The sequence below is a fragment of the Carettochelys insculpta genome, chromosome 7 (assembly GCF_033958435.1).
Source record: "Carettochelys insculpta isolate YL-2023 chromosome 7, ASM3395843v1, whole genome shotgun sequence".
Lineage (NCBI taxonomy): Eukaryota > Metazoa > Chordata > Testudines > Carettochelyidae > Carettochelys > Carettochelys insculpta.
The window spans coordinates 15,602,426-15,628,781 of record NC_134143.1 but is presented as its reverse complement, the minus strand read 5'-3'; the positions used below and the strand labels follow the sequence as shown (position 1 = coordinate 15,628,781).

Here is a 26,356-nt window from a genome sequence, read left to right as displayed (position 1 = left end):
TGTGCCATCATTTAGCTGTAATTTACCCCTAAACATCTTCTAAGAGCCCAGTGAGCAGTGGAAGTGTTGGTAGTGCTGCTAGACAATACTGAGCTCCCATGGTCCAGCAAATTCTCTCGTTCGGCACTAGTCAGGTCACAAGGGTGCCACAATAGAGAGGGTCAACCGTTAGTAGGTAAGATACTGGATTTGGACTCAGGAAACCTAGATTCATTTCCTGGCTCTGCCACAAGTCTGCGGGATGACCTTCAGCAAGACATGTCCACCCGTGTCTCGGTTTCCTCAGAGGCAAAAGGAGGCTAATGATACTGAGTCCTTTTGAAAAGTGCTTTGATATCCACTGATGAAAACTGCTATGCCAGATATAGGTATTATGATTATTTCCAAATGAAGGAAAGGAAATAATCAAGGAAAGATGTGATTCAAATGCAAAGCTAAGGCTCATTCTGGTTCATGTTTTACCTGAACCGGTATTTTGTCCGAGTTTGGGGGGGCAGAGGCAAAGGAGCTGAGCTAATGCACAGAACTCACCTTTCCACCAATAAACTGGTCATTTCCTTTTTAAAATTGTTTTAAGCAAATCATTTTAAGTAAACCATCTCCCACAGTAGGTCAAAACTAGCTCTTGTCCGAAAGCTAGAAATAGGCACAGGACAATATTGTATGTCTTCATGAATTAACATATACAGAAGTCCCTCTTTGCCTAAGCACATGGAAGAGGATAGAAAACCATCCTCCTCAACTTGGAGATGATCTAAGAAGATAAAATATTCTAACTCGACCCTCTTTTCCCACCTGCTCTGCAAGAGGTTTAACAGGCAAGACACCTAAAAAGGCAGATAACAATTACCTTCTACCTCTCTGAAGAGGCCGCCGCCAATTAGCACATTCCTGGAGCTTCTAATTCAGTCAAGAAAAAAGCAGAGGAGCTGAGACTGAAATCGCGGTCTGTACTTCCTAAGAGAGAGAAAACACAGGAAAAGGAAAGGTAAATATCAGCACTCTCATCCTCTGAAGGAGCAGCAGATTACAGCAACTCCTTGCCAATCCTTCCTTCAACAGCCCCAAAACAGCCATTAGATGTGATTGTCAAAGTCCAGAATGTGTAGGCCAAGAAAACTGTTAATTTAAAAACAAAAAAAAACCAAAAACCGAAGGGTGGGGGGAGAAGCATGGATTGAGTTGAACGATCAGACATATTTTATCCAAACCAAATGTGTGCCAGCAGGAGTCCTCTACTCTAAAGAGCAAAACAGTGATCCTAAAACAACCTACAACAGGATAAATGTAAGGAAGATGCCTGAATATACATGAGTATTCACTGAAATGAATTTGGTTTGGTCACAATCAGTGCTCCCTAAATTTTCTCTCTCTCTCTCTCTCTCTCTCTCGCTCTCAAGCCCCCCCCCAAGCGGAATGAATTTTGTTATCTGCACCACTATGGAGAAAACATGCATATTGGGCTACATAACATTCCTGGGCAGGGATGGATCCAAGCAGTTTTGAGTGTGGAAGTAGACAGAGGGCTGGGGTGCAGAACTGTGAGGGTGCTGGCTGGGGGTGTGGGCTGGGAGGTAGGAGTGGGAAGGTGGAGTTCAGCGTGTGAAGGCTGCCCCAGGGACAGAAGACAGCCCTCTCTCACCATAAAAGTGCCAGGTGAAAGGTGTCTCTCCACAGTTGCTGCAGCTCCAGCAGGCAGAGCCAGGGGAGGTGTGCCTGTCCCACAGCCAGGGCAGGTCAAGAGTAGGCTGGGTGGGGTCCACAGAACTGGCACCTGTTCTCTGGCAGTGGCAGCTCTGGGGCAGTTCCAGGTTGAGTGCCAAGTCCAGAGAAGAGGCGGCCCTTCCCCAGCCCAAGCACAGAGCAGTCAGTGCTTGGGGGAAAGGAGGGAGAAAGCCACTCCCCCACCAGCCCCAGCATGGAGCTTCTGCGGTCAGGGGAGAATCCCAGCCTGTCACAGAACTGCTGTGGCCAACGGGCATGGATGTACTCTGCACACACACCCTAAGCTCCTGTGGAGCTGCACAACCACCCAGCCACGCAGCTTAGAGGGAACTTGGGTCACAATCCCGTCCATCTCTGTAAAACAGTCACATGAGCAGCTTTTACTGGAAAAACAAGTGGCAGATTTCCTTGCTCAAGTTACAGGTACACACTCAAGTATTCACACACAGAGTGAGTATGGGTGCTCATCCTATCCAAGAAAAGAAATATCAACCCGTAATGGATGTGACTGATCACCACCTCAATTTTAAATGTATTTTCTGATTTATTTTCATTCCAGAGTATAGACACACAAAGGAACTCTTGATCTGATTTACATTCTTTGACAAATACTTTACACTACAACTTAAAAAAAAAAAAAAGGAAGAAACCAAGGACCCTTCTCCAGACTAAAGAGCCAGTTCACAAAACAGAAACTTTCCCAGCTTGGCTCCAACAAAAGCTTATTCCCTCGCCTCAGAGACATCTCCAGCTCCCTCTTCTACAACTGGATGTCCAAGGAAGATCATCCAAGACTGTCTACTTTTGACAGTCAGGGACTCCCTGGCCAACAACTTTCAGCCACAAAAGAACCAGCACGTATAACCCACACACCTATGTGTGGTTAACTGTCCCATGTAGCGGTACCTAGACCACTTCACAGAGAAAGAGTAATTGTCCTCTACAGCCTAAGCTGAGAGCCAGCTGGCCTTTAGCTCAAGCTGTAGAGGCATGTGCACTAAGCTCCAAAAGTCTCACATTCGAGTCTGCCTCTGGACAGTTACACATGGACAGCACTATATCAGCAGGAGAGCAGCTCTTCTTAAGATACCTACCATCACTAGTTGGGGGTGATTTAAATTATGCTGGTGGGATGCTCTCTCCTGCTGGCATAGCACACCTAAACATAAGATCTTTCAGTCATGCAGGTGCAGTGAGGTCCGTGTAAACAGCCTTAAGCAGGCCAACAAAACCCAACCTCGACATAACCTTTAGCCAAAAGAAAAATTTAAAAAAAATTAACCCTATGGTCATCCCCATCCTTATCTTCTAATGATCTTCTCACTCATTTCTCCTTCCCCATAAGGACTAACTTGTCTTTCCTCCACATTCCTGTCAGAAAGAGGGGTACTCACAGCCTGTCCTAGTCCTTGTCCAACAGCAGCCCCAATCTTCGGGAGTAATCGGGGTGTCCCAGCTTTCATGGTCCCTTTCCTCTCACTGGTTTTTAGCACCAAATGAAAAGCCAATGAGTTGAGTGGCTGGGGTGTGGGGGAAAATCAAATGTAGAAATTAAATACATTTGCCTCATGAGTATACCAGAGGAAATAACAAACTGCCCTTCACTAACCAAGGGTTTGTTTAAAGAATTGTTCCTAGAAAATCTTGAGTATGAATTGTCTGAATCTAGCCTACGCTAAGATTTCATAAGGTGTATATTCCTCTGGATTTTCCACAACAAGAAAAAGCAAATGTATCTAATACCAAACAGTGGCTAATCGTGCCACTTGATCCTCGTCTCCCCAATGAGGTCATTTTTACCTGATGCCGGGGAGCCAAACAAACAGGAAGAAAAGAGAAGGCAATCCCACCAGAAGGAAATCTGCACTAGTACACTTTTTCCAACTGCAAATGGGCACAGCTTCTGCATCTGCCAGGGGGACTAAACTTCTGCTCTCCACCCTTTTACAAGCTAGGTAGACTTACAGCTGCAAAGTTAATTCTGACTGGCTTCCCCTCTAGACTTAAAAAGACTTCATGAAGTAACAATGGTAGTATAAACAAACAATGAAAATCTCAACAAAGATCTTGGAGGGAAAGACAGAGTGCACGCAACCGGAGCAAGTACTATAAAGAACAAACAAGATCAGTTGCACAAAATGTCTCCTGTTCTGCCCTGTTACATCTGCCCATTCAAGTACCCAGACAAAATAAACCAGTGATCCAGAATGACAGATCACGAGATACAAAAGAATCATCTGTCCAAAAAACACCCTCCCCAACAGCTGACTCTCCCATGTAGCAGAAAAGCGCAATTATATACAGTTTCCCTGTTTGCATCCCTTGCACACCCCAAGTACCACGGCTGTTTGCATTTACCAATTTCAGATAATAAGCAGAGTACACAAAATATGACACTTTCATGCAATGTGGAGTAGGCTTAGAGCCCTGATTGTGGAAAACAGAAAAGAAATGACCCTCGATGAACTGGCTGTGACACAAACACTTCCTGAGGCAACACACTAATCAACATCTACTGACAGACTGGCCACAGACCATGTCAGGAAAGACAGCAAAAGAAACACACACATGCTTATTTTGCATTAATCAGTGATACAAATCAAATATTTCCTTCTTTCATTTATAATTATTAAATCCAAGACACGCTTTAGGCAGTATTACGATGAAAAGTCTCTACCAATTTTAAAAAACAAACCACACACCAGTCAGAAGGAGCCAGTGAGGAGTTGTTACGCTAGTTAAATCTCATGTTTAAAATACATATTACATTTAAAAACCACACCGTAAGACCGTGCTAGGGTTTGAATCCTGGGTCCTTCCACAAAGTATCCTAACAACTCAGTTATTGGCTATTCTAGATTGAAAAGGGTTAGAAACAAAATATTGCCAGATCTGAAGAAGTGGGTCTACCCCACGAAAATTCATCACCTAATAAATTATTTTGTGAATCTCTGAAATGCTGCGATTGCTTTTTTGTTTTGTGAAGATACAAACTAACTCAGCCACCTCTCTGTGACTGATCTTACAGCTAAGACTGTGGCAGTCCTCTTCCCACCCCCATGGCAATTAAGGCTACGTCTACACAGCAGTTATTTCAGAGTAACAGCCATTATTCTGAAAAGCTCTATAGGCATCTACACTAAGCACACATTATTTCAAAATAAATTCCAAATAGTGAGCACGTCATTTCAAATTTTGTAAACCTCACTGCAGGAAAAATAATGTCTGTTTCGAAATAGGTGCTCTTAAGACACGGAAAAGCATTATTTCAAAATAAGTCATAATGTTGTTCAATGGCACTATTTCAAAATAGGCACTATGTCTGGACATGCTAGCTGGGTGCTATTTCAAATTGGATTCTTGTGTGTAGATACGTTATTTCAAAATAAACTATTTCGGAACAGCTATTCTGAACGGATTATTTCAAAACAACACTACTGTGTAGAATTAGAGAATTGGGAACCTACAGAAAAGCAAAACATCTGCAAAGCTCCCTCATTATCCTCCTTTGCCATAATGCTTACTACAAACATTGACCCGGGGATAAAGGGGAGTTCTGTGTCGTATTTCTTTTTAGACGCATCATATTTCCCCTCAGGTTATCTGTGTGATATTTACTTGCCTGAATGCCAGGAGACCAGGCGGCTGTCAAGTGAGCCACAGCCAAACCAAGAATTCCCAAAAGACCCAAAATTAGGTAGATTTAAAGACAAATTCTCTCTGAGTGCAGGTGTCATAACTCACTCTCTCCAGCAGTGTAACACAATGCCAAGCACATAATGCCACATGAGGCGCAAATCTTGGCATACCTATTCGTGCCTCAAGAAGTTGCTTTATTACCACAGCAATTTTACAATGCCCAGGGGTCACTTTATAATGGTGTTGCTGTGGTAACCACTGCTTGGTGAGGCCAAGGCAGGTTTGTAGCAGCCAGGCTGCAGGAGAGTTGCAGGGATAGGGTACGCACCCTTGAGCCTTTCTAGCCCAACGTGTGTGCATGAGGGGATGCCATTAAACCTCGTGACTGTATTGTGCTCTGCCCCCTCCCACCCACTCAGGGTTGGGTAGCAATTCCAGCTGCTGGGTTCACCTTCTGCTTCTTTGCTGTAAATAAGATCAGCTTCTAGTAGCTCTTCAGTTGGATACATTGGATTGAGAAGCCTGTTTTACAATTTGTGCCTCATTGATGAAAAACCTCAGGAGCAAACGGTGGCCAGGGGTTAAATCCAAAGGAGCTCATGAAGGGAAATGTAATGTGGAACCTTGACAGAACAACCTGGAGAATACCCCGTCAGGTTTCCTTCACTCTAGAATGGATGACTCTTCCCAACGGTGAGCCTATGATCAAAAGAGCTCCTAAACCTCAAAGGTTGAGTGAGTGGTCAGAGTCTAGCCAGGGTATGAAAGCTTACAGACTTCCTGTGGCACACAGACTGGGAATCTGCTGCACTCAGAGAAGTTGCTTCACCTTGCAGGAGAAGGCGTTAGATGAGATGGGAGGAACTTACACCTTAAACGTTCTTTGCCAACTATTGTAAATATGACCCAAGGACCTTTTGTTTGTTTGTTTGTTTGTTTGTTTGTTTTAATCCTTTGCTGTATGTGCTTTGTACCTTAGAGGAATGAATAGTAACAGAGAGTAAGCCCTGCTAGTCTATACACTATTAAAACAAAAGGCAGTCAAGTAGCACTTTAAAGACTATTTTGCTAGTCTTTAAAGTGCTACTTGACTGCTTTTTCTTAGAGGAATGAATGTGTGATGCTTTGTCTTGATCATGAGGTTTGGGTCACTGCATACTGACGATATACCTGAACTGCAACAGCTAGTGCAGTAAAAAGACAGTGCTGTAGCACCACAGTATAAACACACAGAAGGGGGTTTCCTGATGCAGTAGTTAACTCACTTCTTTGAGACATTAACCCACCTAGTTTGCAGGAAGATTTATTTTCTTTCAACGGAGCTAGGTTTACAGGGTGGGTTAGGTTGAATTAAGTAGGCTGCACAGGGTGTGTCATTTTTCGCAGCCCTGAGTGATGTAGACCGTATTACACTAGGCCTTACTACTTTCACAGGCTTCTGGCAGTAAAATGTTACTAGTGACAAAACCAAGTGGAGCCTGTGTCATAAACTCAGCTGGAAACTGATCAGCTGCCACCGAGATATCCAGTCAGAGAGGCTGGACTAGACTGGTTCCATCCAGCAAGGTATGGGAAACCAGGCCTGTCACCTAAGAGCTGCATTCCAGAGGGGTTAAAGGGGTCGAAAGCACAGGTCACCCTGTAGCCATGAAATGTGACTCCCCCATGTCTGTCTGCTGGTCTTCTACTTCTAACATGAACACTGCGGTGCAGGGCAGAAACCATCTTCTTGCTCTGTGTTTGTACCTACCACAAAGGAGTCCTGGTCCAGGACTTGGCTTCTGTGGACGACGGTGGTACAAACATTGATATACGCGGAAGCCTACGCAAATGACCTGTATTATTAAGTCAACAGGCTTCAAAAAGTCCCTGGCTATACAAACTGATAATTTGCTTAACAAAAATGTCAGGCATTTTTATATACACACAAACTACACAATAGTCTGAGAAAAGAGAAAGAGAGAAGACAGAACATTCAGTACTGACATGGAAACTTCACTATTCCTTGTGACCAACAGTAATTAATCCCAACTGAAGGGAAGATGTACATCACATATTCACAACAAAAGCTCGCTAACGAGAGCTGTGATAAATTCATCAAGAATTTATAGCAATAATTTTGCCGTATCAAATTTTTAATAAAAATAAGCCTATAGCCACACGCGTTTCAGCTGCAGTTTCATTAGATCTCAGCCTAAGCAAGATAATTTAGGTCAATACTAAGACTATGGGTGAACTGCTCTACTGCCAGTACTATACATAGCCCACTCATTTCTTACCCTTCAAAAATTCCACCATGTTTGCAAGAGTAGATATAATAACGTAAGCCACCCTCCACTTCTGGCCGCCACCCAACATCTTACCCTAGAGGACTATAGCTTTCTGCCAACCTAGAATGTCCAAATGACAATTCAGGAAGAATAGTCTCAAAGGGGTAACCATATTAGTCTGTAGCTTCACAAAAAACAAGCAGTCCTATATCACCTCAAAGACTAACAAATTTATTTATTTATTCATGGGTAAGACCCTCTTCTTCAGACTGAGAGGGACGTTATTTCTCATCATTTCCTCATACACAACATGGTTCATTATCTGCTTCAGTTTCTGGATGATTTAAAACAACATACAAAGGTTTTTATTAAATTGTATTACAGTAGTACCTACAGAAATCAATTAAAATCAGAGTTCCATTGCATAAAGGCTCTGTCTACACTGGCAGTTGAGGGACGAGTTCACAGGTGCTTAAGCCTGTCACCACCCCCGCAATGACAAAAGTTTTGCTGCCACAAGGAATAGTGTAAACAGTGCCTGGAATCTTTGAACTGGAAGAATGGCCCTGGAGATGGTAGTGTTTACGTGGGTTAAGGTTAGGGATAGCGTTATGTGAGCCCTAAAGAACTCCAGAGACTGTGTGGATTGAGATGTGGACTTCTTGTAGTTTTTGTGGAAGCCAGGCTGAGCAAGAGGTCTGTGGTGACCCTTAGCATGCGAAAGGCCTCTGGAAACGACGGTCCTTTTATGAAACAATTGTCCAGATACAGGAAGATGATCACCCCATGATGACATACGTTGGCCTCCATGACCACAGGAGTTTTGGAGAACACCCTGAGTGCAGTGGAGAGCCCAAATAGGAGCAGCCGGTATTGGCGTGGCAGCAGCCCACCACAAAACAACAGAAATGTTTGTGCAGCAGGTGGATTCTGATGTGGAAATAAGCACTTTGTAGGATGAGAGCTGAGAGCCAGTCATCTCTGTCCAGTACCAGCATAATGGTGGCAAGAGTCACCATTTTGAATTGTTGATAGGGGACATATTTGCTGAGCCTCCGGAGGTTAAGGATAGGCCACCAACACCTACTCTTTTCTGGGCTAGGAAGTACGTGCAGTAGAATCCGCTGCCCTGAAACTCTGCTGGGAACGACTCAATGGCGCCCAGACAGAGGAAGTGGTGTATCTCGTGTAACATACCAGCAGATTTCAGAGACAGGAGTGGGAACTTGCATTCCTGTAATACAACCAAGTTCCCATCTCTACATTACAGGCTTGAACACTACAAACATAAATATCAGATAGCCATATCAACCCTGACAGCTGCATTTAGACGTGGAGAAACCCACAGCCAGGGCAATCTTGGTGTCAGCCCCATGAGAACATTAAAAAGTGACGTTGAGCCAGTATGCATGTGCCCAGTAAACAGCTAAGGGATAAAATCACTGTAAGGTCCTGCCCCCAGCTGAGCTTGACCAGGGATTCTCCACCTCACACATGCCTCAGACTGGATGCCCAGGGATGCCCAGCTGGAGCAACATCTGCCACAACCCTGATGTGGAACGCCCTGTGGCAGAGAAGGGATGTTAGCATGCCAAAACACTTCTGATCCAGTCACGTACATTCCTGTTGTGTTTTTGCTTGCTCCTGTGTACCTTGTTAATTTAAATCTGTAGTAGCTTGGAGTAGAGAAGCTTAATACAGTGCATTATCCCTAACTGTATCTGTGTTGAAGTGAATCCCATAATCCTGTCCAGCCTTGGCCATGTGAGTTGACACTGAACCTCTTGATTGAGCAGAGGCTGGTGAGAAAGGTTACTGGAAAGGGACGGGGTAGGGAGGTGGGCGGGGCAGGTGGGCAGGAAGATAGAGTAAATGGGATGGAATACTCCCTTGATACTAGCTCCAGGACCAACTTGTCCAAGGTAATGATGGCCCAGTAGTGGCGGGGGGGGGGAAGAAAAAGGCTGGAGGTGGTGGTGGAATGGATGGCGATCAGGGTGTATGGTGGCTGGAGCAGGAAGATCTCTCAGGCGCTCAACAAAACCTTCAAAACTGCTGCTTACACTGTGGCGAGTGGGACGCTGCAAGCTATTGGTGATGTTGTCGGTGAGGTTTACACTGCTAGGATCTGTGCCATTGGCAAAGTTTGAAGCATTGGGGTTGTTGTTGGAACTGTTCCCATGGTCTTCAGTAGAGAGAGTACCAAGTCTTAAAGGGGGGAGCGTACATCCCCAGCATGGTATGAGAATCCTTCACTGAAGATACACCTTCGTCCGTTTTCTCCTTAAATAGGTGATGCTTGTCAAAGGGAAGTCTTCCACCTTCTGCTGCAGATCTCTGGGGACCCCCAAGGGTTGGGGACATGATGTGTGCCTTATGACCTCAGAGGATACCATAAGTCTAGCCTCCATGTCCGCCACGTCCATAGCGGACTGGAGAACTGTATGGACGATGGTGTGCCCTTCATATATGACAATCAAGAGGGTCAGATGTTGCTGCTCAGGTAAGGAGGAAACCAACTCCTGCAGTTTGGAATAATTAAAATGGTCATAGTCAGCCAGCATGGCTGCATAGTCCATCGCCCACAGTAGCAATGTGCCCAAAGAATAAACTTTTTGCGCCATGATGTCCCACTTCTTGCTCACCTTGTTCTGAGAAGTGGAACAAAAAGACTTGGTCTTGTTACAGATGGCGCTGACCACTAATAAGTTTGGTTGCAGATGTGTAAACAGGAACTCTATGTCCTTGGAGGCCACAGCATGCCGTTTGCTGGCCCTCTTGTTGGTGGGAGCAGCGGATGCTGGTGTCTGCCAGATTACATTTGTTGGATCCATTTGGCTTCATCCATAGGCAATGTGATTCTGGAGGAGGTGGAAGGCTTCAGAGTGCGAAGAAGTCTATATTGTTTGACCTGCACTTCTTGCAGGTCCTTCTCCTGAGCCTTAGCCCCCTGCCGAAATAGCTCCTGGGAAGTCCATGAGTCATCCAGACACTTAATGCAGGATACGTGGCTGTTGGAGGCCAGCATAGCTTTGCTCATCACTTGAATCCCAGCGAGCTTGGCATGGCAATGACAGAGCAACTAATTCTATCACTAAGCTTAACTAAACTTTTTTTTTTGTAAGCTTTAATAAGAAAGATAATGGACAAGGGAGAACAGATACTAACTAGCTAATTAACAAACTCTTCTTTTGCCTTTCGGTGAGAGCGCGAAGCTCTGTCTGCAGCTGAGGATGGTAGAGAAGAAACTGAGGAACACGTACCAGGCAGTATAAGGAGGTGCTGCTGCACACACACACACACACACACACGCACACACACACACAGAAAACTATGGCTATAGAAGAATCTCCAAGAGGCAGCGCAAGGACACACCAACATCCAGAGTGGAGCACCTGCAGAGATACTACTCGAAGAAGAACTGGGAGATACACTTGTTGAATTTAAATGTCTCTCATCTCTGTCACTACTCCACAAATTCACCATCAGTCAAGAAAACCAGCAGCCATTTCGTAAAGCATCAGCCACTGAAGCATTTTACTACAAAAAGATACACACAGTTATGCCCTGTATGCAGAATTGGTTCCACTGGACACTGGTCTCCATTCTCCTACTTCCACGGTGGTGTGCACTGCAGACATCGATCGTACACCTTTCATATGTCTCTGATGAAGTGATTTTCACCTTTCTGGAGCACATTCCTTCACTGACAATTACAGGGATCGTTATTTCTTTTAAAATTACTACTCTAGTTTCTCCCTGCTTCCAAAAGCCTACCATCTGGAGGCCTTAGAAAGTGTTTACAAACAATAAAGCTCCACTACAAATATCTGTGCAAACAGAAAAGTTGCAAAATCACTATTTCATTTACATCACTGAACTGTTTTTTAAAATAATTAAAAATTATTTAAAACTAAATAGTACTTTTCATTTTGAACACGTCTGAAACAGAACACTGCCATTTCAATGTTCTTCAAAACTGGAAATTTGTCAATATTGCAGCATTTTGACAGAAAAACCATTTCGTTCAAAGATTCCCAAAAGCTCTATAACTTATACCATTAAAGGTTTGTTTTGGTCATTTGCATGTTATACCCTTACCTATATACTTTTCCCAAAACACCAAAAAAATTATTATATCTTTCCTAAATGTTTTTCTAACCCAGAAAAAGACAAGGAAACTATTTTGTCGACATGAAACCTATTTTAATACCTCTATTCATACATAAATATAACAAACATTAAAATTTGCCATACAATATGCTAATTTAACTCACACAGTTTTTAACCACAATAAACAAGAAGAAGAGGAGAACAAATTATACTGGACTAATTTCAACAATGTAACTTACATACCAAGAGCAAGTACGGTTTTGTAGGATGAGTATATTTAATACACAAAGCCTTAAAGACCAAACCTAGCCAAGAGCCCCCATTGCTCACTTCCCTCCCCGTCCTCGCTCACAAGGAACCACGTAGGAAACAGGCCCAGGTGAGCAGGAGGTGGCGTGGGTAAAGGAGCCAGTGCCTCCCTCTACCCTGTGGTAAACAGAGGTTTGGTTTGGGTGCCATTCAGAGTTGCCAGGTCTGCTTTTCAACTGGACTTGCTGGTTGAAAACTGGATACATTGCAGTCTTAAAGGACATCCAGACACAGAAAGTAAAAACCAGACAGTTAACAAACCTACTTGAATTTCCAAAGCCCTGATTTGCTGTTAAAGGTACCTGGCTTAGGTAAATGATCCCAGGAGTTACATCTAGAAGTAATTCCCTCTTTTTCTTGTTGTTTGTAAATGAGTTTGATTATTGGATGCAAATAAATCAAATCAAATAACATTTCTGTGTTGAGCCCCAGGTCAGACTATAAACAACAGGAATGTCAGACACATGGATAGACTCTCCAGAATGGCACTCTCTTGGGGATCCCTGTTAGTTACACCATGTCAGGCTCTTGTGCTTTCCATTATCGACAGGCAGCATACTAACATGACAGCAGACACAGGTTCTTATTTAGCTTTGCAACGGTTTTCAGCCACTCAGAAAACCAGCTATCTTGCTACAGCAGAACTAAAGGACACTGAAATACCAGAGCCATTTTTTCAAAAGAAATGCCTCCACCTCAGTTCTTTTTTCATTTTTTAATTAGGAAGGAAAAACCTGAGTCTAGCTCCTCAAAACATTTTGTAAAGCATGAATCATTTAACCTGCAAAACCCAAGCCTGTAAAATGGGTGCTATTGCTTAAAAACATACAGTAAGTGCATTAAATTATTGATAGCCATTAAACAAGAAAAAAAAATTAAACAGCTCTCAGCTTTTATCAATCATTAATGCAGTTTCCAGAACACCTCACTGGGTAGCTATCACATAGCACAGTGCAAAGACTACAAATCCTGAAGGTACAAATTCATTTGCTGTTGATGGAAAGGAAATAAAAAGTTTGGAGAATAGAGAGGGGAAGTGTTAAGCAGATATGAGAAAGGGAGATTTTTGCTGTCCCCCACAAGACAGGGGACTGGATGATTTCAATGAATGGTGGCAGGCTACCCACTTTGCCTCATTTAAAAGTCCAATGCATAAGGTGGGAGACACCCTCCACCCGTGTTCCCTGTAAGATGAGCACTTGGGTAGCTGCCCAGAAGATATTCAAATGCTGCCCAGCAGCTTAGCAGAGCACCAACAGTCTCCCACAGCTGGTAGCATGTGTTTCTATTGGTGGTGCATATCTGCACATGCCTTGGTGCGTAAAACAAAATGTATTCTACATGCGGATGGAAGGAATTAGAGGGAACATTGGCTTCCCCTTCTGTGAGCCTCAATGGCACTTGGTATCAAACAGGAAGCTTTCAGTAGTTCAGAGAATCAGGCTCTTTGCTCTCTGGTTCAAACCTAATTTGACGCCACTGACTTCTGTAGAGTCAAGATTTCACCATACTGATAACTAGCTTGCAGCCAATGTTAAATGGGTTATCCACAAAGACAAGACAACCCCACTGAGAAAAACTGGTACTCGCAACACAAAAGACCATGGCTGATCTGCATGTAGACAGAGCTACCCACCCCTCTTTTTATCTTCAGATGAACCATCAGTCAACAACGCTGCAGCCTACAGCCGAACGGAAAAAACTTCACGGGATCCACCATCTGTCAAAAAACATGCTTGGGACTAAACTGAAACGCTCCACAAACGTACCCATTCACCAACATGTTCGGAACAAAAAGGTTGTGAGTTTTGTTTGGAAACAAGTATTCATTTAAAAAAAAAAAACACACACACATTCTGATTGATCCCAAATTAACTTTTTCCCCTGAATTTTCTTCCAGATAATTTTTAAATTTTTAGGTTTTGTTCTTAATTAGAACAAAGATTAATGTCTAAATCCTTCATGTAATGCAATTTCCAGACTCTGCACAGCTTTAGTTATGATATATAACCCAGGCAGTGATGTGCAGCATGTCAAAGCCAAAGCCCATGATGTGGACAAAATTCCACAAAATTCAATAGTCCCCTGCCAGCCTCTCACGCCTCAACCAGCACTAAATCCACTGAAGTTTTTCCTTTTTCAAATTCAGTAAATTAAAGCAATTCAGAACCACATATAGGCTAGATGAGGGGTGAGCAAACCTTTTACATCAGGCCTCACTTTTCATCCCTGCAATTACCAGCGCCCCCCATCCTTTCAAACGTAATCCAAAATGACAGAAATGTTGGTTTTGTTCTTATGAAAAAAAACCACATGCTTCAGCATGTGTGAGAAAATATGTACAATGTAAAAACTTTATTGATTGGTATATAAATGTGCATACACAGAGATAAAACAGTAGCATATTTCAGCTTTTTAATGAGATGGATGAGCTTAAGACCCAGCTGCCGATCATGTTGTGCTCCCCGCCCCCTCCCAGTTTAGGAAATTTCATGTCCCCCCACTCCTTCCGCCCAGGAGGCCTGCCTCCCACTTTGCACGCCCCTGAGCTAGATGCACTAATGTGCATTATTATTTGTGAGTCTCTGTTCCCATCTTCCAGAATCCAAGTAGAAATTACTGCCAGGAATGATTCCTGATGATCAGAACGCTACAGTGCACGTCATCATAAAACATTAACTAGAACGTTTCTCTCCATGTGAAAAAAAAATAATTTAGATGCTACAAAAGGAGCATGCCTAAATACAACACACAAAGACTTAAGCCTATTTGTTCCCAAACCTAAATCCTAAGGAGCTTTATTTAAAGAAAACAATTTAAAAAGGCAGTGTCAAGCAATGAAATGGTGCCAAATATTGATATCCAACTAGCCAGGAAAGCCTGCTGTTATAACAAAACATTTTGTACAATGTTTGTTTACAGTCAAAAGCTGTCATCACCATCATCATCAACACACACACACAGACACACACACACACACACAGAGCAAAACTTTTTTCCTCCCCAACTCATCAAGACTGCATCACATTTCTTTAAAATTTTCCCTCTGAAACCTCCCCACCCCCACTTGTGCTTCTGAAAAGTGGGTCTTTGCCCACGAAAGCTTATGCTCCAAAATATCTGTTAGTCTATAAGGTGCCACAAGACTTCTTGTTGTTCTCGAAGCTACAGACTAACACGGTTACCTCTCTGATCCTTTAAAATTTCTTTTTCCAAAGAGGCTTGTAATTCATATGCTAATGAATCTCATGGAAATTAACACAATAATATTGGTAAAAGATATGACAAAGTTGAATTAGTGATTTTATGTTGCATCACAAGCTCCCATTTACAATCAATTTTAGTTCAATATTTCATCCTCATCTCTACACTTAACTACAAGTGTAATAACTCAGATTATTAACATTACAGGTGATAACCGTAAGCTTTCACATTGAGCCAGGCACCAGACTCAGCCTAAGAAAAATGTGCCAGTCTATCCTTCAGGCCATGAGGAGCATGCCAGAGTGCCAGCTAACTGCAGAGATAAGGTGGATAAAAATCAGGGAGGGTCCAACAATTCATTGTGCTTGTAACTACTCCACGGCTGTGTGCATGCCAAAAACACGGCAGTTAAATCACACACAATGTGAGTGACAAAGCTGAGCAAGGGACATTATGGGTGGCTATATTCCTGCCACCCAAGGCCTTCCCTCCTAGACTTATGTGATAAAAATGAGAGGACTTGCCCGTCTAGAGAGGTATCTTTTGTCCTGTGCTGCTTTTGATGCTCATGAAGTCACTCATTTAAAGTGGACTGCTCCAGAAACTATGGCACTATTAACACCTCCCTGTCTATGTTTTTCAGCTGTGTGACTCTACACACACACTCGTAGTGCATTCAAGTTGAACTTCTCTCGTCTGTCACTCGACTGGCAATATCTGTGATCTGGCATGACCACTTACGTGCATGGGCTTATGGGCCCCTAAAGTTTGTTTACAGTCACCATTCCTGGCTCTCTGTGTTCTGTGCTGTTATTTAGCTGTAATGTACCCCTAACTGCCTTCTAAGTGCCCAGTAAGCAGTGGAAGTGTTTGCAATGATTAGTCCAGTAAATTCTCTCCTTCGGCACTGGTCAGGCTCTGAGGGTGCCAGTCTAGAGAGGTCCAACCTGTGATTTATTGGAAGCAGAAAAGCCAATCGTTGAATAAGCCCTCGAGTATAGGGGTGGGGCCTCATGCTCCTACCAGGAGCCAGTAAGACAGACACCAAAGCATTCCAGGCATCTTCTCACATAGCACTCATTACTTTTAGCCCTGATAGGAGAGGGCTTGCTGCTCCCATTAATTTGTAGTGTTCTATATGTAACCCATCACAGCCCATTTGTATTTAAGTTTCATGGAGAATTCATGGCTCACCGTTATTTGAATGCACATGACTCATTAGAATAAGTGTCTTCCACCTATTTTTCTTTTTCTTGACTTATGTGCACAGGTTTATCAGATTTGATTTATTATATATTTAAAGTTACGACTGGAAGGACCATTGTAGATCACTATCCCCTTTGTTCGCTTGTATGCTGTTGTCTTGTCCATGGCAGGGGTGCAGAAAGGGGCGGGGTGAGACATTTTGTAAATCGGCTGTCTTTGAGATTTCCCCTTGTATATTCCTCTGGAAACAAAGTCCACCAAAAAAAGTTCTCAGTTTTCCATGTAGAAAACATAATATGAAAGCGATCTACAGCATTACAGTTGCCTCAGCTAGGATGAAGGGGACCCAATAAATAAGAGCCATCAAGTGCTCATGGTTTAGGGCAGGGGTGCAGTAACTGGGGGGGCTCCCCCACTCCAAAGCTTCCGCTGTATCGCCAGCCCTCTGCTTTCTTCTGCAAGGCCTCCACCACTGCATCACCAAGGGAACGCACGCACCCCTACCGCTGGGCCAATCGGAGTGCACAGGGGGCCGGAGACAAGCAGCCGGTGACTTCCTGGCTTGGTGAGGTACCCTCTTGGAGTCCTCCCCCCGAGCACGCTTCCCCCTTCGGGGCACCCCCTGGAACCTCCTATCACCCTCTTCATGAACATCCCACACCTTTTGGAGTGCCCCTCTCCCTCTCCGCTTCCCTTCCTGTGGTCCTCACACAGGTTGGGGAGACCCTGCCTAATTGCAAGGCCAAAAAGGGGGGCATAACCTAAAACATTTGCTCGCCCCAGCTTTAGGGGATAAGAATACCAGAAAGAATTCGTCCCTTTCCATATATAATGTTGCATATAGTTAGCTGCACTGTTGTAGGTCCACATCTGGCACGGGCCTCTTTCAGAGACAGCTTACCCATCTCCCATTAATTTTCTCTTACATGGCTGCAGCAATGTGCTTAAAATCACTGACTTTCTCGAAACTGATCCCTTAGCCAGAAAGTCTTAGAAAAATGAGGCCACTAACCTGAGCAAACAATTGCCAACTCACTGCTAATATGGAACTTATAGTTAGAAAGGTGTCAATTTAATAAATCATTTGTTAATAAATAAATCTGGTCTCAACACCTGGGGGATGTTCCAAGCGTAAAAGAATAAATTTCATTATCTGTAAACCAAGATGATTTGGTAACAGCGCAGTCACTTAGAACCATTGATTGTACAACAGTCACAAGCCACTTAAGATCCATGGATCAGTTCTAGTTTTGCAAAATTATAATCAGGGCTCCAGATCCTAATTTTATGTGAGGCTCCCGTAAAAGTGCTGGCAAAGAGAGAAGATGATCCTGTCAATGGGTGCAGTTGCATTTCTTTGCAACATACAGCGAAGTTAACATCCACCAACTCTCTCATTAGCCTAATCCTTTCCAGAGTATAGAGATATTGAAAATGGGGTGACCTTGAAATCTAAGGGGATACATCATAGCCTGCTCATTATCCTAAGTGTGTTCAAACAGATTGCCACTTTCAGAGAAAGGATTATGACTAATATATGTTTCATTTATACACTGTTCCTCTCCTTTCAACTTTAGGGTACATTTTTTTCTACATTACATAGATATTTTGAAGAGTTTAGTGTGATGAAATACTTAGTTAAACATGTAGCTATGTAGTCCTTGCATTCATAGTATTTCTGTAAAATACTGTTGGCCCTTTTAATACTAGGATCCCTCTGCGATACCTGCATCACATCCTGCTAAACAGTAGCAGCTAGCCAGGGCCTTTCTGGGTGATTTCCCATTTGAGAAATTATCAATTCGTAGTCTAAATTCTTATTGTAAGTTAGTTTTATACATGCACCAGTCCTGGAACAGAGGCAGTCACTAACAGCATGCAGTTAATCCCTTTTCTCAGGAATCTCACCCCAATGTCAATGCTTGGTTCTCAACTGTAACACAGCTTCAAGGACTGGCTCTAACTGGAGACCAGGCAGAGTGCAAAACCTCCTGTTGCTTGCACTGCTCCCCTTTCCAATGACTACTGCCTCTGTACAGAAACTTCCTTAACCAAATGTGCCACCACTATGACTAACACATGTACTAGCGCAAAAAACAGTGCCACCTAGTTGTGCCTGCCTGGACATGCTTTCCTTAACTCATTTTTATGAAAGCAATTTTCCATTTTTCTACATTCAAAATATTTTCATACTAACCTATTTAAGCTAAAAACTTTTTCTTGACATCACTGGTTTTAAAATAAGGAAACAATCAAGACAGGGATAAGTTTCAAGCAAGGAATATTCAGGACAACACATATTTGTAAATTTGGAAAAAACATCACTTGGCAAGTTGAATGTCTTGTGAGCTTGTCCCTTAGAGCCCGAGGGATTGATAATAACTGAAATCTGCATAAGCAATAAAACAGGTGAATTAGATAAATTTTCACAAAATGAAAACCAAAGAATAATTTTGACCTACACATTCTATTATAATATATACATTGGGATTTTATGTCTTACCAAAAACTTCACATGGGGGGAAAAAAGTATATCTGAAATATAGACATATTCCTAGAAATGTAATATTTAATTAAAAAAGATTACTAACATTATTCAATAAATATTTAACCAATTAAATTTGTGATCAACTGAAAGCTATAGAACTGGTCTTTCAGTGAGATTAGCTCAGCAGGGAGTTCTCATAAACACCATGGGGAAAGGCTGCAATGAGAGAGGAAGTTAGGGACCGGAAGAGAAATAGCCAGCTCCAGTAAGTGAATGAAATCCACAAGTCAGCTACATGCAACAAGCATTACAAAGCAAAGCCTGATGCTGTAAATAAAATCATGAAGCTGGACCCTGGCATGAGCGGAGCTTTGTGCGGTTTGATTTGCAAGGCCTCTTCCTGCATTTATTATCCATGGGTTAGTCCTTACTCTTTAGGCTTCAGTGGGAATAATCATGCAAATGTGAGCTGCAGGACCGTGCCCTTGGAATCTGTGCAAAACCAAAAACAAACCCATGGAGTTTCTCTGAACCTTGCCTGTCTTTTTCCAGCCAGCCACCACAGCTTCTCTGCATTAGCTTCTCTCCCCTATATACCTTCCCATTATCCCAGTCCCCTGGTGACAGCAACAATGGAATGTTATAGGGCAGACAGGGTTCTGGGGTTTGCTGCATTTTACTGGAGTCAATTAGGCCTACCTGGAACAGTGTTAGATAATATGGTGTTAAAATGGCTTCCCCAGTGGTCCCAGAACCCCACCTCCCACTCTTGCACTCAAATAGTGGCAGTAATAATGGAAAATTTATGCAGGGGGGAAAAAAGACTAGTGTGCATCAGAGTAAGATGATCAAAGCACCTGAAACTTTAAAAAACCCTAAATTCCCCATCATTTAGCTATGCTTGAAAATTTCACTGCTAGCCCAAGTCTGTTAAATGCTTTTTTTTTTCCCTAAACCTACCAGGATAAGGTACTGTACTAGGACAAACTCTTTATTCTTAATTTAATCAACAGTCCTCATCTGCCTTTTTAAAAAAAGGCATGAATTTTAACAGCCCCTCTGAAGGAGAATTTCAGCGTGGCTGTATATAAAGCTTCAGAGCAGATTGTTCCGTGACAATGGATTTGTGAAGCAAGAATGGAGGGATTACTTGATTGGGCTCCTAGTCAAGTGGCCAATTCCTTCAGCAATCAATACTAATCAACCGGCTGGCACCTTGCAAGAGAAATCAGACAGCATCTGAATCCTTCCTGTTGCAGGGAACAGCTCTCCCAGTAAACCTTAACCTTCTATACAGATACTTCACTGCAATTTCAGAAAATTGATTTTACTTCGGACCATTTTTAAAAGAAACAACAGAATCTAAGCAGAGCAAGTAACTCTAACTTATGCCTGTGAAAGGTATTTCTTTCTCAGGATTTCCAATCTGTATTTTTAATGTTAAAACATGTGGAAAATGAATGACATCTATTGCTAACTGGCAGTTTAGCTTCACAAATGAAACCATGAGGTGATGGCAGGGGGGAAAATGCTGGAAACGTACTTTTAAAAAAATATGTGTCTTACGTTAGAAATAACAGGGATTTTCATCTCTTTTACAGTTTTCTTGGGCAGTGCTGTCAGTTAATAGTGTGAAGGAGAATGCTGAATCTACAGAAACTGCTTCCCCCGACACATACATTTGTAGGAAGACTCAGATAAACAGGTGCTTTAAAATACCCAAATAAACCAAACCCACAGTTTTAAAAGTAGAAAATGACATCTCTCAGGTGAATAGATTTAATTTTCTCAGGATCATGCTATGTTATCATAATGCTATGAGTAACCTGATAAGCCAAAGGATCTCCCAGGTTAGGCAGTACCTTGCAATTAAATTTTTCTAAAGTATGAAATTTGAAGAATAAAAGACTCACAAAGTGAATAATTAAGTGAAGAGAGGCACAGATCCATTTTTCCCATTTTCTGGTCACTGTTGCAGTGATTTACTTATCCTTCTCACAGCTAAACTGTTATGATGGAGCCACACTCGAAGAATCATATAATTGGGAGGGAAGGTGTGTCTATTCAGCATTCTTTCCGCCGCACTTCTAATTCAGAGAGCACATTACTTTCATGAGTGCCATACACATCGTGTACATAATATTTCATAACATGACCTGATCTTGGATAACAGGACTATTTAGCTGATTTAGATCAAATTGCGCTAAACTTTGAAACGATTAGAAAACGTTTGAAGAAAAAAAGAACAATTTGGTTTTATTTACAAAGTCAAACGCATTTCAGGCACATATTTATTCTATAACGCAGTGTTGAGCTTCTATTCTTTACAAAGCACCATCGCTAAGCTGATAGCACTCATAATGCTGTACTCAGTTCCACATGGTGTTCTTTAGACATACAGATGCAAACCTCACTTTCACTGTTCTCTCGGCAATGCTTGTTCTGCTGTAACACAAAGTCTCCAAAACAATGCATCAGATCTCTTAATTATATATAATGAAATTTAAAATATAGCTATGAAACATCTCTGTTTATTTGCATGCACTCTCCATATATTCACACTTGTTTATATAGAGTGAACATTTCAGGAGACAGAGTTACAGTTCTTCCACCAGGCAACAATGATTAAAACTCAAATATTTCATACTGGTGGATCATATCACCAGGTCTCTAGAGACTCGAGCAATTTGAATTGGCATAAACTAATGTTTCCCCTGTCTGCTGCAGCTTGTATAATGAGTTGTGTTCCAGCCCTGCCAATCATCTCCCTGAACACAGACATCCTCTGCAGCTTGAAAGCCTTACCCTCCCTTCAATAGCACTGGGAAGACCGTGCTTTCAAAAACAGAAATTGTCCTCTCACAGCCAAGGATAAGCACTTTTAAGCTTTCACCTCAGTCTCACTTCCTCACAGCTTTTCTCCCTGCATCATTAGGACAGCTGAAGCCTCCTGCCTGCTATCAGTTTTGCCTTCTTAAAACACTGAATAGAGTATACAGATCACTGCAGAACAATTTCAATACAGGTGATAAAGCTGAACTCTCTTTGGGCTACACTGGAGTAGATTTTTTGTGTGGGAAACCCCCTTTCCTCGGGGGGTGGGGTGGGGAAATTCCATGCATCCACACTGCAAAGCTTGTTATTCTGGAATAACAGGGCATTTAATTCAAAATAGTAATTCCACCAAAATGAATAAACTTTCTCCAACCCTCCCCCCCATCCCCATCAGAGGTAATTATGACTTAACTGGCCTCCAACGCTCAATTTGAAATGCTGTAGCAGGTGAACACTCTTTTCAGAAATAACTTATTTTGACATTTGAATGTTGAAATATGCTATTTCTGAAAAGCCCTGCAAAGTAGACACAGACCTTCTCTCTAAAAACACCCAACTTCCTGGTTTTTCATAGGAGAAGGCTCCACAGACTCAAAAACACTAGTCTGTTCCCCAGCTGAAACAGGTTTACCTCACCAGAAAGGAAGCAAGCTGCCACGCACAGATTAGAGAGGTTGTGCAACTGTCAAACTGCAGTTACAGCAACTTTTTCTTTTTTGAAACCAAAAAGCAGTAAAGTAGCACTTTAAAGACTAACAAAATAATTTATTAGGTGAGCTTTCGTGGGACAGACTCACTTCCTCAGACCATAGCCATACCAGTGTGTGGGTTCACACACTGAAGTTTCATTGTGAGTTTGAATGAACCTGACCTTCAACAAAAATTCAGGTGAGAAAACCAGCTGGGTTTAAGACACAAATATTTTCTTTCTAACACCCTCAAAGAAGGATCAGAGAGGCAGCCGTGTTAGTCTGTATCGTAGAGAACAACAAGAAGTCCAGTGGCACCTTACAGACTAACAGATATTTTGGAGCATAAACTCTCATGGGCAAAGACCTGCTTCATCAGGTGCATCAGAGAAGGAGTACATCCCAACAGTAGGAACTCCAGACAAACCTACACCTCAGTTCAGTTCATTAACCAAATCACATGAGTTTGGGATGCTTTGGACTTTTTTTTTTTTTAATGCATATACAACTGAGCATTTAGACTAACAAATATTAAATCAGGCACTGCTAACGAGAGTCAGTTCCTTCCTCCCCTCTCAAAATATGGCATGTGGCCTCTGAGGCAGGGCCAGGGAAAAACACCATGCAGAATCAGATCAGCTCTATTACATTTACGCAGTTAACCAGCAGTCACACACACCTTGTTTCTGCCTGGATAAGCAGCAGAGACAGACACTGCAAAGCATCTACCGTTTACTTTTTCTGGACATCTCCCACAGTTCCTCAGCCAGTACTGCTAACAGACAGGGTACAGCATTTTTCTCACTGCCATTAAACCTGCTCAGATCAAACATAATCGGCAGAGTGTTAAAAATTCGTGGGGTGGAAGGGGGAGGAGAGCACATAATTGCCCTGGGCGACACTGAGGGCTGGCTGGGGTGAGGGTAGAGATACAGTTCAGACAGTCCTGAGAGGTAACTGGTCCCAGCCCTGCCCCTTCTACCCAAGGTCAAGCCCCTTTTGTCCAAGACCACGCCCCTTCCAGGATCATAGATCCCCAACCCTCCCCCCCACACTTTATCCAGAGGCCCAGCAAATCTGTTGGCTCCCCTGACAGAGACCAAGCCAGAGATCCAGAAAACCATGCTGACCAAGTGGAACGTCCTGTCTACACTATATATAGTATAGACAGAGCACTTACCAGTAAGGCACTAAATGGCATGTAGACGCTCCAGTAAGTGGCCTCATGGGATCCAATCCAGCTGCCACTGAAATCTAAAGCAGTCTTGTATTGACTTCAATGGGAGCTGGCTCAAGCCCTGGAGACTCCCAATTCAGTATGTAAACTGCCAGTACTTAAACGTTATTAAATCCACACAAAGTAAAAGAGGCACCTGCAGTGAAAACCACCAGAAAACTACCATCAAGAGAATAAGCAGCCTGGCTTTTCTACACCAATGCTCAATACCACAAGTGCCAACCACTGTTTATTACGCCACTTATTCAAATCCCCAGCCCCAAAACTTTTCTACTCTCATACTTCCCCCCATTAAATCAGTATCTGCATGACATACTACCATCACCGGTGATTTTCTTGGAATACAGTGTGTGAAATATGGAACAAATCCACTCGACTTAAAATAGAATAACCCATGATTTAATAGATGGAAATTCCACATAGAAGTTCTGATAAAAAAGCATTGCAGATTAGCTGCTTTGCTATTGTGGTTTAGCAACTCAACAGTACCTCTTCATGGACTTGTTCTGCATACAGAAAAACAACTGACAACTCAAAAGGAATAACAAAAATCAGCTAGTTTTACTCTGTGTATGCACACATTTTGGGCTGGGGAAAGTGAAGGGGCAAAGATTTCAAACTGTCAATTCCAAAAGCCTCCCCATATATGTTGCCAAAAAAGCAATAGTTCTTTGAAGAAAAACCAACAAATAAAATCTCAACTCCTACAATTTTTTTTTTATTTTATTTTATTTTATTCTGGTTTTTTGAAGGCAAGATACATAATTTTTCAGCTACTAGCACTAAGGAAGGTAACCTAGGATGATGCTGGGTAAATTAGCTGGATATTCGCTATTTGTGATTAAAGAGCTGTATGGATAAATGAAAATTAGGTATTTGGTTATTCTTTACCACGCACTTGCACAAAATACATTTCTCTACCCATAACAAAGAAAGAAAGAAAAACAAACCAGCACACTTGTGCAGGTTTTTTTTAAAAATACAGTAAAAACTCGATTTACGCCACGGTTCTGTTTCCACGCACCCTCGCGTAACTGGAACTTTGCGTAAGTCGGAAGGCGGCTTTTGGAACACACATTATGCAGCCAGGGAAGCAGCAGAAGCATCTGGAGCTCCTTTTGAGAGGCATGTGCTGGGGTTGTGAGGGGAGGGGAGAGTTGGAGAGAGTTAAGCCTGAAAGTGGGTTGGGGCCATGGGGGGGGTGGTGGATGGAGTTGAGCTGGAGCCATGCGTGGGGGTGGTGAGCTGGGCAGCAGAGGTTTGAACTGGAGTCACGCACCAGGGCTGTGGGGGTGGGGCGCGGTTGAGCCAAATCCAGGTGCGGGGATGAGCCAGAGCTGAGCACGGGTAGTGAGCCGGGCTACCGGGGTTTGAACTGTAGCCAGGGAGTATAAGCTGGAGCCACGCGTGGGGGGTTTGAACCAAGGTGCAGGAGTGGTAAGCCAGGACCACATGCAGGGAGTTTGAACCAGGATGGGGGAGACTGAGTCAGAGCTGCACGTGGAGGAGGGGGTTAAGCCAGAGAAGGGTACGGGGGAGGGCGGGGGGAGTGTGAGATGGAGCCGTGTGTGGTGGGTGAGTGGGGCTGGAGGGGGGGCATTGAACAGGGTGGGGGAAGCAGGATTTTGAGTTGCACTTAGTTCCCATTAATAGGAGTTAAGCACACCTCAAAACCGTACATTTCCAGGGTTCACTGTATTTGTAAAGAATACCTGGTTTTTAAATACAGAGATTTCACACTCTTTAATAAAAATGACATGGAAATGACATAATAAAGAAGCTCACTCTGCAATATGGAAACAACCTGTTAAACAGAGAGATCTAATGTCTGTAAGCCTGTATAACACTTCAAAACACAAGTTTACTCTTGCAACTATATGGTGATTGTGCTGTCTCTGATATTTACATAGCAAGAATTTGTAAACCTATTAAAACTTCCTCTAAATAAATAAAACAAAACAGCTTGTTTGGCTATACTTTCAAAACAAAGTTCTAAGTGAGGACTAATGCACTTATGCCTCTTTTAAGCCAAGGTTTTAAGTAGGTGCCCAATTCATAACGTGAATTGTGCTCCTGAAGTCAAGGGGGGCTATGCATGTGATTCAAGTTAAGCATCTGCTTATATGCTTTGCTTGAATGGAACTACAGCTCCTAACTATATTTTCATAAAATCAGTCTCGGATCCCACCACCACATAGAGGGAAGGGAAAACTCACCCACGAAGGGAAAAGGAAATCCCAGTGTTCCCCTTCATCGACTTTGCACCAGCCAGCTTTATCAGAATAGCGGGAAAGAGAAAGTTTGCTTCCCAGTGTACGATAAACTCAAAGCTCAAACAACAAGCAGTTCTGTAGCACCTTAGAGACTCGCCAATTTATGAGGTCATGAGCTCTCGCAGGAAAGACCCACTTCTTCAGATGAAAAATGGAGAGTTCGTCTCTAAGGTGCTACAGCACTGCTTGTTATTTTTAAGGCTACAGACTAACACGGCTACCCCACTCAAAAAACAAAAAGCCTCAAAACGCTAGACAGCTGTTTATCAGTCTCCATTTCAAACCACCACCATAAAAATAAAGCTCTCTAAGTAACAAAGTGGCATAAATTAACTTTAGGATGAACATCCAGTAACTTTCTTACAAAC

The 26,356-nt window shown here is 42.8% G+C and overlaps 1 protein-coding gene across 14 annotated transcripts in view; it reads right to left on the bottom strand.

Annotated features, from left to right (window-relative positions):
* The window catches only part of ZMIZ1 (zinc finger MIZ-type containing 1), a 563,555-nt gene that overhangs the window by 480,734 nt on the left and 56,465 nt on the right, over positions 1 to 26,356 (bottom strand). For all 14 annotated transcript variants that reach the window (XM_075000053.1, XM_075000048.1, XM_075000061.1 and 11 more), the window contains one exon: positions 851 to 957. The gene's annotated coding sequence lies outside the window, so the exon portion shown is untranslated. The remainder of the gene's footprint in view (positions 1 to 850; positions 958 to 26,356) is intronic.